We start from the raw sequence: 18,655 nt of genomic DNA, 5'->3' as shown, positions 1-18,655 counted from the left end.
TAACAACTCACTACTTAGCTGTGTGATTAAAATGCTGCAAGATTTAAAAAAAATTCAAAAAAATCTGTTATACTTAATATATAATTCACAGATTATATGTTTGTCTGAAATCAGTCTATTTCTTTTCTAAAAAGGCATAAACCAAGATTTACATTACATGTGAATATACTGCCTTGTTTATACCTGTACACTGTCACAGCAGAGCTGTTTTACTGCTGCTGTTTTTTCTCCTTACATCTATATTGCAATGTCTTTATCTTGTAAAAGGGGCTGTGTAATGCTTGTGCCACTGGTCAAAACAGAACGTGGAAAGGTTGCTAGGATTATCTATGAGGAAAAAAAAAAAATCTGCTCATTACATTCCTAGGATGTGGAATTCAGTGTAATTAACAAAACCACAAGGCCATAAGACAGTGCAAGGAGATGGCATACACCATTCCAAGAATGTTAAATAACCCTAACATAGAAGTGAGTGGATAAATGTTCCACAGTCAGCTTGCAAAAAGCAAACCCCTAAAGGCAATCATCATATAGGAGCAAATAATTTTACAAATTAATGCACCTGAGAGATATGTGCGTTATCTCACAGGTGCAAATACATCAGTTTTGTTTTTATTCCCACAGTGTCAATACCACAGTAATCCTACCAGAATCTATCACTAAGAATTGGAATAAACAACATTTTACTGATGGATAACCCATAAAACAAATATTCCATTCTTTCCTGTCAAATCCCTATTGTAAACAAAATCTTTAAGCAATTTAGCCACAAAAAAAATCCCACACAAATGTGACATTTAAGGGGCCTGCAAATAAACCCAAGAATTTTTCCCCCTGTTCTCAGGAGTGATCAAAGCATAACACTAGATTTTAGAAATCTCTTAACACTTCTTTCTTGTTCCTATCCATGCAGACTGAGATATTCTACTCTCAGTATTCTAAGGCAGCTATAAATTATCTGCAAAGCCTATCTAATCTGTTTAATTATCATGCATATATTTTTTTATTTCCTAATGGATAATTAGGTAGGAGGTAGTATTAACAAGTTTCATGGATGTTTCCCCCCCTTGAAGAGCAAAATGTCAATAAAATAGTATCATTTCCAATCCCTACATTTTGCTTCAGATGCTAATTGTAATTAAATATACTTTATGAAGTCTTGTAATCAATGTCAGCAAAAAAGGCTGGAAAGTTATGTTATGTTGATTAAAGCTTGAGAAGCTAGAGCTCACATCCAAAAAAAACCAGTTAAATTGATTTTTCAGTTGACTGAAACCAATAACATAGGTTTTCATAAATCCAACTCACAAGCTTTATTTTGCACTTGCATGTTTACCAATTTTCATTTCAGATGAGGAAATCCATCTCACAGAAAGCAATATGAACCACAAAATGAAGCAAGACACTGCTAGATTCTAAACAGACACACTAGAGCAATGCAGAGCTGCAGGGATCTGATTACAGACTATCTCCTGCCAGGCAGTCAGCCTCCCACTGGGATGGGGAGCACATCTGCTGGGATGTTCTACAATAAAACAGTGCTTCTTATGTAGAGCCTTACAGATGTTGCAGGATTATTCTCTCTCAATGCTTCAACATTTTTTCAAAATTTTTAAGCAGAGCATAGCAAGGCATTTACTGTTAATAACATTCCCTCATGCAATGTGTTCTATGATTCTTGGATCTGTTGTTTTCCTTGCAAGAGCCAAAAGCCAAACTACAAAGCAATTGTTCTGGGTTGATAGGGAATGTCCTTTATTGTTGGTTCTCAGAACAGTACCCAGATCAGCAAGAGCTCCAGCAGACAAAAAGCAAACCCAAGCCTATCTCCTGGAAGACCACATGCAGATGCAGAGAAAATAATTTCAACATTTATTGTTTCTCTTGCTCTGAAGCAGAGCTACAAATAACTGACACCTCACCCATTTTCAAATGAAGCTTCTATAATTACATTGCTATGCCCTATGGAAACACTACTGGGTTTCTCATAGCAACCTCCAATGACTCAGAGAGCCCTGCTCTTACCACAAAATTACTAAGAGCACTACATCCATCCTCAGCAAAAGAGCTGGTACGTGACTGGCAGAGCCACCACTACCACTGGCAATCCAACAGCTTTATGACATCTTGTCTCTTGAGAAATAAAGTTTTATGGCCAAAGTAGTAGTACATTCCATATACAGTAAGGCAGGATTGCTCCTATAAAATCTCTCACACCCCATGATGCCTTGAATGCACACACTACAGAGTCTTTTTAGCAACTCTGTCAGATAGATAAGTACTATTCCTTCCCAAAGGCCTGCAAGACAGCAAACTGTTCAAAGAAGCCTAAGCTGTAAAAAGACTTCTTAATCTCTGACACCTCAGTGAGCCACTCCAGTTTCCCTTCCTAGGTCCACTTGGCCCCCATCCCTGTTTTCACTGCCACGCGCCCATCCAACCTCTCCTTGGGCAGACTCAGTTTCTTACAACACCACAAAATAAATATTTTAAAAAGTGAGAAATATTCTGTGGCTTTAGGGATTTGGATTAAATCACTAATGGGTCAGGTGAGTGTTGGAACTGCAGCTAAGGAGCAGACACAAGACTGAGGTGCGGGAAGACCTTTCAGAAACAGAAAGATGTTAGCTCAGCTCAGCTGCACCATGGAACTTCACCCATGAGACAGAGCTGGAGCAACTTTCTTAATACCAAAGGGAAAAATAGCATTCTTCATAAATGAGAAGGCAGAATTTAACATTACTGGCTTCCAGTCTGTGGTATGACCCCTGAGTGTAGCTCATCTGATGTTTTCCAGTCTATTTCTATCTTGCTTCAAAATATTTCTGCCCATTTCTAGTCTGCATTCAAAAAATGAATGGTTAAATGGTCCTTCCTTCTGGAATAATGTTTTCCAAACTGCCATATATACCCCACTGACACACAATGTATGCATACATAAAACTGCAAGTACACAAGGTACCCAGAAGTGCTGTAAGCCCCGGGCTAGAACAAGGCTGACAACAGTCCAGAATCTAATGTCTCTCTAATCTCCAACAATGCTGGGGTAACAGAAAAAAAAAATTCCCCCAAAAAAGTAGTACTTTAAAGAATTGCATTCTAGGATTATCTTCCAAACTCACAATGGTATCAAGTTACTTTCAAAGGAAACTAGAATTCCATTTACAGAAATCCAAGGTTTAGAAGATTTAGAGAATGTTACTAATAAAACTACATACTAGATGCTTCAGTTTCATATTAATCATGTTTTTCATCAAAAATTAATTTGTTTTTAAACAAAAGGAAGAACTACCTTTAGCTTCTGACCTGAGGTGACTTTTTAGATGCTGAATCACTACATCAGTAGAAATAGCTAATCTCAACATCAAATTTCTTTTTTTTTTCCATTTTCCAAGAAGAAAACAATCCTTTTCAGTTTCTCCTTGAAAAAAAAAATTACATAAACTATACTGAAATAAACACAATTTTTCCTCTATGCCTGAAGAAAATCTGTTGCAAGCTGATCTGCTCCTTCAGCAAACTGAAGCCAGTTATTTACCCAGCAATTTCCCTCATTTTAGTGATCTGTGGCACTTTTAAAACCTCAGCAAAAACATTTAAGCAATACATACTCACATAATTTATTATTAAAGCTATTTTAATTCAATTTGACAACTTTTATGAAAGGCTAAATTTACTACAATAGACTAAGACAAAGAAAGTCCTACTTAAAAATAGTATCTTTTTATATCCATTTTTAGCCACCCCGTAAATGTTCTCTAATGCAGCATAGTAAAAAAAGACTTGGCAATGCTATTGCCATAGGCTCCTCTGCCATGACAGATCCATGGCATTTTCATCACAACACTAAAAGGTCCCAAATCTCAGTTGAAAATACTGAGGATAAATCAAAAAAGCCAAATTCTAAAGAGAATTGCACGAGGTACAGGCACACATCCTCTTCTAACCATTCAGCAGCAAATCTGTGAGAGTCTCTACCAGGTACAGCAGGAGAAGACATATTGAAAGGACAAAGCCAGACTTTGACACATTCTGTCTGCTTTGCAGACAAAAAAAAAAATCTCTTTGGATGTATTAGTTTTATTTATTTAAAGCCTCAGGAAAAAATAGAGCCTTCATAATTCCAATCTCAACATCCACAAGATTTCAGATGGATGAATATGACATGAGCAATGCATATATCCTGTCCATAAAAGACTGCTATGCAGAAATTTGTACTTCTACTTCCCCTCATTCAAGGCCACCTACATATGCATATGACAAGAAAAATTGCAATGGTTATTTGCCAAACCATGCAGTGTCACATGGCAGCAGTGAGCCCATCTTTAGAAGCTGGCTCTAACCTGACCAGCGGCTGATGTGCTCCCCTCCACCTGTGACATCAGGTCAGGTCAAGCATTATCCCAGTCATGCAACTGATGGCAGAGCTGGAGGGAATCCCTCTAAGAGGAAAGCAAAGACAAAAGGAGCAAGCTTCCTTCTGGGAAAATGGGATGAATTAAGGTCATACTGGAAAGAGGCAGGTGTTTCACAAGGTAAAAAGAACACTAGAGTAACATGTGGAAGTCATGCAGTTTCATTTTGAAGCCATGATGCTAAAGTTCTTGGCCAAAAGGCTCAAATCAAACTTCAGGCATGGTACCAATTACCTGGACTGAGTAAACAGGCCAAGAATCTGTACACACATGTTAGAGCATCATCAGCCATCTAGTACAAGGGATGTTTAATTAGCTAAGCAGGGATACAGGGTTTGAGGGGAAGGGAAGTGGGAGAATCTGTGCCCTTCAGACTAGTAATAGTGTTTGTAAGACACTTTTACACTCAAACAACTCCCAAAGAAACCCACCACCACCCAAAAACAAACAGACAAAAATCAAAAACCCAAACAAAAAAACAAAAACCAAACCCAAACTATATAGAACCAAAGTTGCTGATGCATTTTTATCAGCATGCTAATGAAACGCTACATTGTTTTACAAGAGAAATTACATGTCCATAAAATCCACTATGCAAGACAGTCCTGTCTCCATAAATCAGATACTAAGTTCACATAGGGAGATAGGACTGTTTTATTTAAAAAACAATGTACATTCAGCAATTAAGCAAAACAGAGGAAAATGCTGAAGAAAAATTTAGAAGGGAAGTGATTCCCTTCATATTATTCTCCTAAAGACTCAATTGATAGAAATATATAATAGGTGTTTGCCTTAAAAAATTATACAGATTGCATGCTCCTCAGAGAAGAGTGTTATCCTTATGCTGGATTCTTTCCAGACATATTTTTGGCTACTACTGTAACCACAAAACACAGCTGGGGGAACAGATTAGGACACACAAAAACACCTCTCTGACAACCAATACATCTGTCTCAGCCAAAACCCGTGTACCTTTGTTTCATTTTCATTTCTGCATGACACAAACATGCAATAACAACAACAACAACAAAATAACCAGCAGTAGAAAGCAGGAAGAAATCTTTCCAGTTGAACAAGGCCTAGGTTCAGCAAAATATGTCTTTATGTTCTCAAGCCATGAACACACCATGATACCCTGCTGATTGTGGGTATCACCATAAAGAGTCAGGGCATTTGACCAAAGGATGTCACTACTCTGTTATACACAACCAATTTCTATGACACAAAGGACCAAACAACCACTGACAATCAACAATGCTCTTCTAGCTGAGAAAGCAAACTGCAGTGTGGCAGTACTTTCAGGCTTTCCACTAACATCATGCTAAGAAAGAGGCAATTGTCCCAAGGCAGATTTAGACTTATCACCAGCATGAGAGAATGTCTTGTTTATAATCAGTAAAGATTTTGAATCTAGAGGGGAACAAAACAAAAAAAATTACACACAGACTAAACAAAACTACTTGAGGAAAACCTGTCTACTTTGTTACTAAATACTAGAAAAATTCTGCAGAAGGTACTGCATGTGAACGAGTGCTAGAGCAAATAATTCACAATTTGAAGTATCTTATTCATTAAGCCTTTGATCCTTATAATAGTAGAGAGAATGGTCCAAAAACCTCAACGTTAGAAGGGAAACTATGGCTTTCCAGAGCAGTGTCTATACACCATTTTTTTGTCTAAATACTGTTTTGGCCAGAGTTCTGAGCCTGAAATTTTCTAAAACAGTGAACAAAAGGTCTCTGGCTCTCAGTTCACAGCAAGTGTGCTGCAAAGTGCACTAGAGAACCTAATGCTGCCAAACAAGCTGTGCACTTCTTTGAGTTTCATTTGGTATGGAATCCAGCATTTCCCCCAACTTCTCTCTCCCTATTATCACTTATTCTACTTTAAAACAGACAGCTTTGAAATATCCTGCAAGAAAAGCTTGAAAGAGAAGACCTGAGTACTATGGTACAGGCCACCTAACAAACATCACAGTCTAGAGAGCAAAAACCTTAACAGTCTCACTTTGAGGATCTGTGCACATTATCATCCACATAGCCACAGGAGCCTATCCTGAAAGAACAACTCAAAAATGCAGAGGGGAAAAAGGAAGAAAAATGACAGTGCTATCATCTTCTGATGAATTTAAAACCCTGAGAGATCCCTGAATTTACTCAGTTACTCAAAGAATACAAGTAAACCTGCAAAGGCAAAGAATAAGTCCCTCAAAAAATAGAAAGAAAAAAGGATAGGTGAACAAGAGATGTGAACAAAGAGAGGTAACAAGTAGCTCAAGGTGAGACACACAGGAAGCTTTGCATCACAACTTGAGAAACATAGTGAAGAAAATGACCAGAGGAGAATGTGATTTTGTTCATTGCATTTTTCATGGCATGTTTCATTTGTTCAGGTGAATTTCTGAACAAATATTTGCACCTAAACACCCATAAACCACAAAAAAAGACCTTCTTGACTTTTCCTACTTCTCTCTGTGACCCGAGGAATTTTATATTTGCCTCTGCCTGGAGTACAATTCTCTTCTTCACAAGGTCTCTGCCTATATCCAGGCACAAGAAAACAGCAGGCCTATTAACAGTGGACTGTCTGAGAGCAAGCTTCATACCTGCACCATGAATTTACATCTTACTTCCTCTGAAAAGAACACCACTTTAATGTAAGCACTCATCTTCACATATAATCCAAAGACAGTGCTGTGTGGAACTTCAGACTTCATAACACTAATGTTTCATTTTCATCTTAACATTGACATTGATAAATTGTATTTGGCATATTGTATACTGCACTGTCCAAAAATAAATCTGAGGCATAATAGCTGAGTTAAGTATTAAAGAAAATTGTAACTGGAATTAGCAGTCTGTTCTCCAGAAACAATCCCAAACAGGTATGCTAAGACCATCCAACAAAAGAGCATCCCTGCTTTATTTGTACTGCTTGAGTAAATACAAACATTGCTAAAGGACTGTGAAAATGAAAACTCCCACAACCTTACATAAATATCTGCAGCCAAAAAGCGTCTCTATGAATTAAGCTGAACATTCCACAGATATGTTTTCGATTATATAGGGGTGAATAAAATGCAGTAACCTTTTTTCACAAATACACCCTTACCAATGAATGAGTGATAAAGACTTGTCATTGCTAACTCCCAAAGCTCCCAACACACAGTACTCTCAGCAACGCTGTGGACCCTGGGATTCACTGTCTGCTACAAACACGTGGAGGAATTTTTCAGTACAAGTGCACTTCAGTGGATATGTTCAAACACATACCCTATCTGGGTACCTCATCCAGCCATGCACTTTTGCCAGTATTAATAATATTTGGAAGTATTGTAACTTTAGCAGTGTTGCTCTGATGGTTTACAGACATTAAGGGATAAGCCAAGAGCTCACAGTATCAAGAATCAACAAGAACACCAGGAAATAAGGAGTTGCATAACTGTACTTATAGTTTCACCTGTCCCATTTCAGGCCCCTCTCTTTCTACAACCTTTTTAGCTTAAGGTGTACCTAGACTAGTCATCTTCAGTTGAATGAACATTTGGCTCTATTCCAACTACACCATGATTTCTTTTAACATGACCCTGATATTTTGAACGCTTTATCCAGTGTCCTAGGAGTGCTCTACTAGTGTCAGTGATTCTAAGAAAAGTAGTAAAATAGCATTATTCCCACTATACATGGGATAAGTAAAAGACAATTTAAACATCTCAAGGGAGTACACAAGCTTATGTCAGAATTGAGAGAGAAGTACAGGAGTTCTGCCTCCTAGCCTGCTGCTGTAATCATCAACTAGTGAAAAAAAATCAAAATTTAGGCGTTACTTTAGACTGACATAAGATGGCTTTGGTTTTTTCCTAAATTATCATTTCATCAGAACACCCATTTGCATGAGGCTGCAATTGTTTTTTAAGTTGTTGCACTCACATGGCAGCAGCCTCCTACAACCTACTTCACCTTCCCAACCACAAGACCCACGAGTAAACAACAAACAAGCTGAGGCAGAACCTCAAACACACCCTTAGGAATTACTGGAATACCTGAGGTTACATGAAGATAAGCATGGTTTCCCTTACAAAAACAATTCTGAAATCTGATCCAGAGGATGCATGCACTTATCTATTATGAAGGACTGGAAAATAAGCCAAAATTCCTTAGAATGTCTCAAATGAAGGTAAAACTCCAAATCTAAAATGAAGTAAAAACAGGGCAGAAACCTTCTCCAAAAATAGATCTTGCTGTGCAGCCAAGTATGCCTGCATGCAATTGTTATTTATTCTTAAATTGGAGTAATTTTCCAGGTAGATCAGCTAAAAGAACGAGGTATTTTAAAAACTCGACAAAAGAAACCCCCAAGATTTGTCTCCTGATCACATTTCCTATAAAGATGTAGAGGAAATCAGGAAGCAATAACAAAATGCAGTCTCTTGCCTGGCATTCCACAAAATCACAAAATTGTGAATTTCAATGAAGGCAAAGACAGTAACAACAACCAACACCCAGGAAATATGGTCCTAACTCTTAACCAGAAAGAGTGGAAGAAACTGCCCTGAACATTGAAAAATAATTTGAAATCAAAACCATAACAAACAAGCAACTGAAAATACACTTAAACTTAAACAATACACCATACATGCCTCAAGCTCACAGCCTAATTAAGAGCACAAACTGAAAGAACTCATGTACTCCTTAGGAGGTTCTCCAGTGCTTTCTCCATTAAACCTCCATCACCTCAAGCCTATTCTTATCAAGTGTTATCAACCCCACACATGGATGGGTGCACTTAAAAATGTCATTAGGGACAATCAAAACGGAAACAAAACTAAGCAATGTCAGCACTTAAGGATTTTCCATTCAGTCCTTCCACACTGGTCCTGCCAGTGAAAAAGGCAACAACCCAAACCTCTTAGGATACTCCAAGGCAGAAAAGTTATTCACAGCTTGAGCAAGCGTTAAGCTCAGAAAGCCATGAGATTTTAAGCCTCCACACCAAGAAAACAAAGCAGAAGTAAATGTAAGTGAAAACAGACAGCTGCACATCACTATGGACACTCAGTCATCAGGCATGGTATTTGTCAAACCTGAAACAACGCCCCTGGAGGCAAATCAGTATGATCCCGATTCTATCTGTCCCATTCTGTCTTTCTTAACAAAAAATGGACAACTAATAGCAAATCTCCTCCTGAAGACACTATAAAATTTTTATTATAATTTCCCATGCAAAGGTAATTTGATTTTTTTAGGAGAATTTTCATTAAACAAATGCTGACTATTTCTTCGTTTCCCTGTGCATCCTTGGATGATAAGGATGGACATAATTTCAAATCCAAAGCAGGCAACAAAGTTTTCCTGTATTTCTGGAGCTTGAACAAGTAATACTATTTTAAAACTGCAAGAGCTTGTTCTGGCACCACAGCACCAGACAATCAAATCACAAATATTTTCTCTCCAAGCCACCAGAAATATTTAAAGCAAACTCCAAAGGGAGAAGGGGAAGACAACTATCCAACCTTTGGAACATAAACTTCCTATGACTGAGACAAAAGACTTTACTGTTGCATCTCATGGAAATAGGAGACTATCTTTTATGAGATCTTGCAGCATTAATGGTCACTTCTAGCCCAGAACAACCACCATTCATTCAGGTCACCTGCTTTCTGCATTAATAACTGCAAAACAGACCAATACATCACTGAAAATGAAATTGTACTTTAAGAATTTTCTATACATCTTCTTCCTCAACTCCCAAGCTACAACATCACTCTCTCTTCAGTGGTTTCTCATTTAAATCCTTGGAAGAAAGAGCAATTTCCAATTCCTTTATTAATAAAAGTAAGTACTAGTTTGGGGGGGGTGGCGGGGTGGGGAGATGTCTGTTATTGCCTTCTAATCCATAACAACTAAGGAAACAAAGTCCTCTATAACTCCTTAAAAGGATTTAAAGAATACCTTGCAAAAGCCACAGCAGCCAGACTCTAAAATTGTGCATCCTACCCATGAGAGCCAATATGGTTATTAAATTCTCATACTGCTTCACTTCACCCCTCTGTGCACCTCCACCATCTCTCTGTCATCCACATGTTGGTTATTCATCCATTGGATATGGGTATTTTTTGACAGAATATGTTTTCCTAAAGGACACAGTCAGCAATTTGCTACTGCAAAGTAGATAATACACAGTTCTCATGATAATGTGTGGATGACATGTGACTGTATACTTCATCTTTGCTAGTTTACTTATGTCTTCTTTCTATGTTCATCTCCTCTGTAGAAGAGCATACCAGCACCTTTCTAATCAGACTGCAGCATGAAGGCTGAGGTGTTTTTCAGGAGATGCTGCCACTGCACTCACCCAGCATGAGCCCCTGAGGCCTCTGGATGGAGGGACTAATACTGTACAGGCATGCTCCTAGCACAAATACTGAGCTCAAAATATACTTTTTTTATATAGTATACTTTCCTCAATCTTATTACAGGTCCAGTGAACAGACTTTCAAATTCAAAAATTCTCTTTGCAACACTGAGAAATAACTTGTATTGGATTTAATACATGTTCCACAGGGTTATTCTACTGGTATAAAGGAAGGCAGAACGTCTCCTCTTAGTGGAGCTGGCAAAATCTGGAAGGAATGCACCTCTGAAAGGTCTGCAACTCAGAGAAAGAAGACTTAATCCTATGATTTGTATTTGCTTTTAATGGAACCCTATTGCTGCATCAAAGCTTTGGCTGTGGAGAGAAACAGACTAATTCTTGCTCATAATGCTCTGCTACAATTCACCATAAGACTTCATATAGGTATCTTCAGAAGAACCATGTCACTTCCCCTGCTGGTCTAATCTATTTTTAATCTATTTTATATCTTCATCTTCACTTTGGAAAAACAGCAAATGGTTCCAAACTGCATACCTGTAACATGAGCTGGTTTAATTTTATCCCTTGATCATTCATGCAAGTTAGCAGATTTTCACTGTGTAGCTTCCCGTGTCAATATAAAATACAAATGCATTTATTTAATTCTCTCCTAGAATTCAAACACTTTAATTGCTATAGCAAATTGAATTCATAAACACTTACAGGATAATGGAAGGTGTAGCCCCATTTTCTGATGAGAAATTAAAAAACAGAAATACATATATGTATGTTCCATAAAGGATTCTCTGCCTTAAGCATCAAACATCATTAAAGATCTTCTAACAAACCCTACCAGATAAGAGAAAGAAACAGAAATCCAAACCAGGGATAAGTCCACATCAAACTAGAAAAGTCCTCAACGGACTCCAGCCCAATCCAAGCTGGGAAATGCAAATCAAACCCTTTTCACTACATTGTTATTTCTTTACAGATTAAGTGAAAGTTCCTTTACTGACCATAGGAAAGAGCTATTTCATTTACACATTGTTCTGTTTCCAAATTATTCAGGAATGTCTTTTCTTTTTTGCATGACTAATGGGACAAATATGCATATAATACCAGTCTTCTACTATGCAACTATAGAGAGCCATATTTTATGCTCACAGTGTTTCTACAGATAGAATTCATATACAGTAGATAGGAACCACAGAGTCTTTACAAAAAAAAAAAGAAACACTGTTAAGAGCAAAACTCCTATAAGAATTTCTCAGGTTCCATGTTAAGATGAATGGACTTTACTCAAAGTGAAAAGAACTTTTATGAAGAGTCCTTTCTATATATTTCACAGCAAACAGGAGTTTGCATACAAGACCTGACATTCCATGTGTTCCACATCAAGCACTCAACTTTATCCATAAAAGTTTCTTATCAAATTTTACAAACTGAAAAAAACAGGGGTTTACATCAAACAAATTAAATGCATGGAAGATTTTAACTCTCAAGCTGGCAACAGACAAATTAAAAATATACATGTTAAACTTCTGTCATTCTTGTGCCACAGGATGCTGCAGATGCTAAAGCAATCAAGGGTTCAAAAAAAAGATGGCATAAATTCACCACAACTATTAAAACCCAAATGATTAAATACCTGCCCACAGACCCCTAAACTCCACCCTGCTAGAACCCAGTGACACTTCCCTTCAGACACTCAGCTATTTGCACACCCTATCATACTCTGCCCTGGGCATCTGCTATCATTCACTGTTAAAAACAAGATACCAATGCAGAAATACCTCTGGTCTCAGCTGATATGCCATTCATAGGTCCATATTTTTGTGCCTGAGAAAAAAGAAGGTACAATATCTAAAGCTGGTTCAACACCTACACTGTTCAAGTCCCTCATTTCCAAACACTATGTAGGGCACTTGTATGGCAGCCAGGATATTTATATAGTAACAGTTCTTAATATACTTACATGACTCGTGAGAGCTGGGGAAGACACCACAAGTATGTAACTCTTCCTCCCTCTCCCTTAGCTGAATTCACTCCCCCTTAAAAGTTTTGCTTAACACTTAAAATAGCTTTATGAGTAACATTTTTTCTATTTTTATACAACAGTAACTATTACCCATACCCTCTATGATCTGCAAGACAGGATTTGTGTTAGTCAATCTACCTTCTGTGTATTTTAATCAGATTTTAGATAGGTAGATCTCTAGGGTTGTGTTTCATTTTTTCGTTATTTACAACTGAAAGGATTTCATAAAAGTCATCCCACCATTCCAATAGAATAGAGAGATCTGTTCTTTATAAAGCAGAGACAGCAATAACATTGCTACTAATGCTTGCATACTCAAAAGACCAAGGTTGCCATTGTATTAGATACCGCATCCAAAAGAGAATAAAAGTGGGAGTGCTTTCTCCCTCATTTAAGAATTTTGTTAGTTATGGTCTTTCCCCAACTAAAGAGTCTCCTGTGGACTGTGATCCATCATAATCACAGCAGGCAGTCAACCTTTGCTTTTCCCAATAACTTTACTTGCTACTTATCTTCAAAAACACTGCTCTTCTATAATATTCTTGCTATACATGCAGACGGCTTCTTTTCTTGCATATTGTGTCCAACATTTATGGCTCCTTTTCGTGTCTTTTGTCTGCCTAAGTGGTACCAGAGACACCTGGTAAAGTACTTGTACCAATTCTCTTTAAATGGCTATATGCATGGATTTGGCCACCTTTGAAATGTACTGTTCAAACTAGTGAAACAAGAGATAAACAAGGATTTTATTTAGAAAACAGTTCAGCTGCTAGATATTTGCTTCAACAAACATGTCCTGAAAAAAGTGTTTTCAAAGGAGAGGAATCTATTCCATGGCACGTACAAAGCAGAGGAGGAACTGATAGGATGGATTGATGTGAGTATTGAGAAATGCTAGATCTTTCTATTCTAATGGGAGAGTCAGCCTTCAAGTGAACGTTTTGCAAAGAGTATTTTGCACTAGACAAGGATGTTGGAGACTATTCAAACCCAGGACACCAGGAAAGTATATGACTACCAGCTGGGTCTGTTAGCTCTCAAACTATGCAGAAGGCAACAAAGGACCTCCACACCACACTGCCCAGCTTTCCAGTGGGAGGTTCTCCAGACAGATCTGGTATACTACAGCTTTCAAGGATATGGCACAAAGCAGATTAATACTGAGGCCTTTCATGGATGTGAGCACAAAGTGAAAACTATTATTGTGAACCACTTAAAAGATACTAAAGTTTTAAATACTGTAAAATGATGTAAACAAAGGCATTAATCAAAAATTACACAATAGAGAAACAATGGATCAAATAATAAAAGCATGGATCAAAACAAGTGTCAAACAAAAACAATGAGCACAGCAACAGGCAGTTTCTTGAAACTGGACTTCTCAAAACATTTCCTCTTGGACCTTTTTCCAAATAATCCAAAGCCACACAAATCTAAGCAAAATCTAGATGCAAGTCTGCCAACAAGGCATTGTTTCTACAGAGAGCCAACCATAATCACTGACTAAACCTGCCCAATTTCTGACAAACATTTTACTACAGTAGCTAAGCCTTAAAAGGTTTACAACTTAGATCTAAGTTACAGATCTTCTATAACTTCTTCTAGATCTTCTTAGATCTATAGTTATAGCTTCTGTTTCTTGATAGCATTGCACTGTCTAGAAATACAGTTTCGATATTATTTAGCATATATTATACTATACAGTTTTCAAGTTATAATCTTTCCATTATCAAATTTACCATACACTTCCTAATTTGTATTTTATCCCTAAATGACAATGGCCTAATATATTATCTTGAATTTTAGAAAAACTAACACCTTTTTGTTTTATTTTGCCAACTATCAACCCATCATAAGACCTCAAGTCCTAAGCAACTATGAAAATGCACTAATAATATAATTAGTAATAATCAACTGCACATCCCAACTGATAGAGACAATTGGAAAACAACTTAAAGATGTGTACTTCACATCCCTAGCATCAGAAGTTGTTCTGCCACCAGATGCATTACACAAGTGAGACACTGACAGTGACTCTAAAGAATGAAAGATTTTGTACCATTTCTACCACAGTAGAGATGAAGTAAAACACATAATGCTGGCCATATACCTCACTCATTCACACACACTTTTTTTTATCCTGATCGATATCAAGAGACATATGGACAAACTCTCTGAGCAGCCTGAGAACTGAACTAGACACATGCAGCATTAGTACCTGGATCACCTTAACAGGAACTGTCCTGAAACATTTCCTAACTCATCAATGAATTTAGTTAAGCCTTAGGCAAGGTTTCTTCTGACACTAGGAAGAGAAGTCTTTCCTCCATAAAGCACAGGCTTAGCTCCCAACACTGGCATGGAAGGTATGGTATGAAATTACCTCAGTCCTCATTAAATGAACAACAGAAACGGAAAGGTGAGTTTGTTGGGGTTTTATTGTATAAAAAAAGAACTAAATCAAAAAGTCTGATTTTATTATTAGACCTTCATATAGAGCTTCTTATAGCAATCACAGCAGACAATGATCTCTTTATGAGCACTAGATAACATAATAATTACCCTAAGATAAGAAGAGAATAATTACACTGAATTCTTTTGCAAGATGCTTTGAGACCTACTAATGAAAAGCAATGCTAAAAGCTGCGTATTGTAAGTATGCTTAATAACTACATAAAACAAGTACAACTTTTTCTAAAGGCTAGCTATAAACAAAACTGATTTTATTTGAAAGTTCAGCTGAATCAATCAATTTTTTGTGACAAAAATGAATCAGCTGCACTACATCAGCTTTCTTGGTGCAAGTTCACAATAGAACCATTTAAATCTATTCATTGCCTTACTGAAGGAAATATAATGAATATTTCAAGCTGTCCACCACAGGCTCAGTATAGTTCAACATGAGTAGGGTTTTCATAGAATAATGAATGTGTTAAAGGTTTTACAATAAACATCTGTTGACTAGGTGAGAAATCCAATCTGTTGTCAGAAGCTGTGATGCAATGTACAAAAAAAATAAATTGTCTTTCTATGAAAATCATTCATAACAGCTCCAGTTGTCAGTTTTCTAAGCTATTTTTAATCTTATAAATAGCTATCTATATATACTATCAACCCACTACCTCCTTTCAGCCCCCAAGAAACTGCTAATGACCTTCTTACAAAATTCCATTGGGGGCGTGGGGGAATATGCAGTTTTTTGAAATAGCTCTACTTTGCCTGACATTCCCACTGCCTGTGAAAAATGAGGCCCACTCGCACAAATGTTCCTTATAAGAGCAATCAGGTTAGGAACTGCTGGCATGAAGCTATTTCTTGAATTAGGATTACAGGATCAAGCTGATAGCTAGCATCCCTGGGGATCACCATGATTTTGCTATTGTGGAAAAATCTGTGATGGGATCCTCAAAATAATTTTACCAGAAATCTTGACACAATGAGACAACAATTTAAGTCTTTAAGCTTAAGTATAAACAGTAAATGTTAGTGGTTCAAATGATCGTCTCCAAAGCTGTCAATATTGTATTATGGCAAAACACTTGCTATTTTGACACAGCTCTTACTATACTTCATTTTATTAAACAGATACTTTAAGATTCAAAATTTGCAAATTATTTTCAAAAACAAACATTAAGAAATATTTGTTTTATTTACAGTTTTCATAGATAGAAAATATCCATTGCAAATACCCCTTCCCTATTCAAAACACGGGATGTTGCTCATGAATCAGTAATCCTTGGACAGGCAAATTTAATCTTGGCAAAATGAAACTACCTATGACAATAATATGAGTGCAATTGTATTTTTTTAAAAATAAACATTTTCTATTAAGAGGCCTTTGTTCAGTTCTTGTTTGAAAAACATGTATATCTAAGCCACGGGCAAAAAAGGACTCTTAAATACAAAAACATCACATTTGACTCAGGCAATCCCTTAACCTCAAATTGCTGGAGGCCTGGCTGGTTTCCCAAAGAATCACAGCACGCTCACCCTGTTGTTATGGTGTTTCCTAAGCATCTGCTATGTGCCACTTGCAGAAACGGCAATCCAAACAAGACAGACCTTTGATCTCACCCCATACAGCTGCTTTTAATCGCCTGTTCTAATGCCTCAGACAAATTTAAGCACTGAACTGGTGAACGATTCCTACACTTTTTCGGAAACCTTTAGGGAGCCAAGGTGCTGGAACACGTTCGCGCACAGACGCTTACGGAAAGGTACGACGAGAAGCCACAACACAAAGAATGCGAAGGAGTTGCGCTCCTGAGGCGGATCTGGGCACAGCGCGGGGCACAGCTCCGAGCCGTGCGGCCCCCGCCACCCCCAGCCCCACTGAGGCGGGGGCACGGCGGGGACGGAGCGGGAAAGGGGAAAAATGGAAGAAAAAGACAAAAATATTTACAAATGGCAGCGCTACAGGCGGTGCACGGAGAGTCACAGGTGATGCCGGAACCGGCGCTTCCCTCCCCACCGCCGCCGCCCGGGGCTCCCGGACCCCCCGGCCGCTCCCGTACCTCCGGGGGAGGAAGGGCGGGCACCACCCCTGCCCCACGGCCCAGAGCCGCAGGTGCACGGGCAGGATGGGGGCTCCGGGCAGCCTCCCGCCCGCTTTCCCGGGGCTCATCCCGGCCGGTGCCCGGCGGGCGCGGGGGAGCCGCGGCGGGAAGGACGCGGCGCACGGCGGACACGCACGTCCCGGCGGCGCACCGGGACCCCCCGCCCGCAGGGAGCGGGACCGCCCTGCCGGCGGCCGGCGCCCACCGGAACAAAAGGAAAACAGCCCCGGAGCCGCCCGCGGCCCCGCACAGCTCCCGGCCCATCCCGCCCCACCTCCCGCACTCACCTCGGCGCGGCAGCGGCGGCGGAGCGGGCGGCGGCCACTCGCGCCCGCGGGCTCCCTCCCTCCCGCTCCCTGTTCCCCTCCCTCCTTCCCTGCCCGCCCTCCCGGCTCCGTCTCTCACCGCTCCCGGAGCGGCGGCGGCGGCGGCTGGGCCCGGCTCCCCCGCCACGTGACCCCGCCACGTGACCGCCGCCCTGCCCCGGCCCGGCTCCGCCCCCGCCGCCTCCCCGGCCGCACCGGGATGGGCCCCGCCGGGAGCGGGGCTGGTCCGCAAGCCCGGCCCGCGGGACCTGGCCGGGCCACGGCCACGGCGGGGCCACACCGCAGCGCGGCGTGGGAACAGCTCGTCTGACGGGGGAAAAAATCCCTGTGCCCCCCCAGCCCCTCACCGCCCGCTGAAACCACAAAAGCGGGCGTGATGTGACAGCAAAGCGCTGAGAGCGGGCTTACCCCTTCTGCCTTCAGGGTTGAGAAAGAAGGAGAGTAAGCGGGTGCCAATATCGGGGGCATCGAGCCCCATCGTGTATCTCGCACTCCTCCCCGCAGGAATAACAAGCGCTATATTCCTGCATTTTTTACTCACACCAAACACAGCGAGCGAAAATTAACTGTGCTGACCAGTGTTCTGGGCTAAGCGTAATCTTTGGTCCCAGAAAATAATGGGACCATTACAGTAATGGGTCACGGGGGTATGTAATGCTTACAGTAATGGGTCACGGGGGTGTCTTGTCGGAGAGAATGCCTTTATCCTTCAAACTTGGAAATTCGGGATACAGTCCAGAGATACCAACACTACAAGACCTGGGGGAGCCTCGGTAAAAGCAAACTGTCACGCTGTGTTCTGGTATCACATTCAATGCACATTCACTTTCTTCAGAAAGGAATGACAAAATGCCTGAACATGAAAGGTGTGAAGCACTCAGTAGTTTAAGAAAACCTCGAATGAACTGCAATTATCAGCTCTAGAAAAGCCATCCAAGGGATAGTACATGGGGAGCAGAAAGTGAA

At 39.8% G+C, this 18,655-nt stretch overlaps 1 protein-coding gene across 4 annotated transcripts in view; it reads right to left on the bottom strand.

Annotated features, from left to right (window-relative positions):
• The window catches only part of TULP4 (TUB like protein 4), a 150,720-nt gene extending 132,825 nt beyond the window's left edge, over positions 1-17,895 (bottom strand). The window contains exons 1-2 of one of the 4 annotated variants that reach the window (XM_077175437.1): positions 17,769-17,801; positions 17,019-17,139 (exon numbers count right to left, since the gene is read on the bottom strand). The gene's annotated coding sequence lies outside the window, so the exon portion shown is untranslated. Of the gene's footprint in view, positions 1-17,018; positions 17,140-17,209; positions 17,230-17,650; positions 17,731-17,768 lie in introns of those variants that run through there. The other 3 variants (XM_054630706.2, XM_077175436.1, XM_077175438.1) reach the window with 3 other exon arrangements.
• Between the last annotated feature and the right edge of the window lie 760 nt (positions 17,896-18,655).

This window comes from Agelaius phoeniceus, chromosome 3, assembly GCF_051311805.1.
Source record: "Agelaius phoeniceus isolate bAgePho1 chromosome 3, bAgePho1.hap1, whole genome shotgun sequence".
NCBI lineage: Eukaryota > Metazoa > Chordata > Aves > Passeriformes > Icteridae > Agelaius > Agelaius phoeniceus.
Note: the sequence above shows the minus strand (reverse complement) of the source record. Positions and strands in the feature narration are given on the sequence as shown.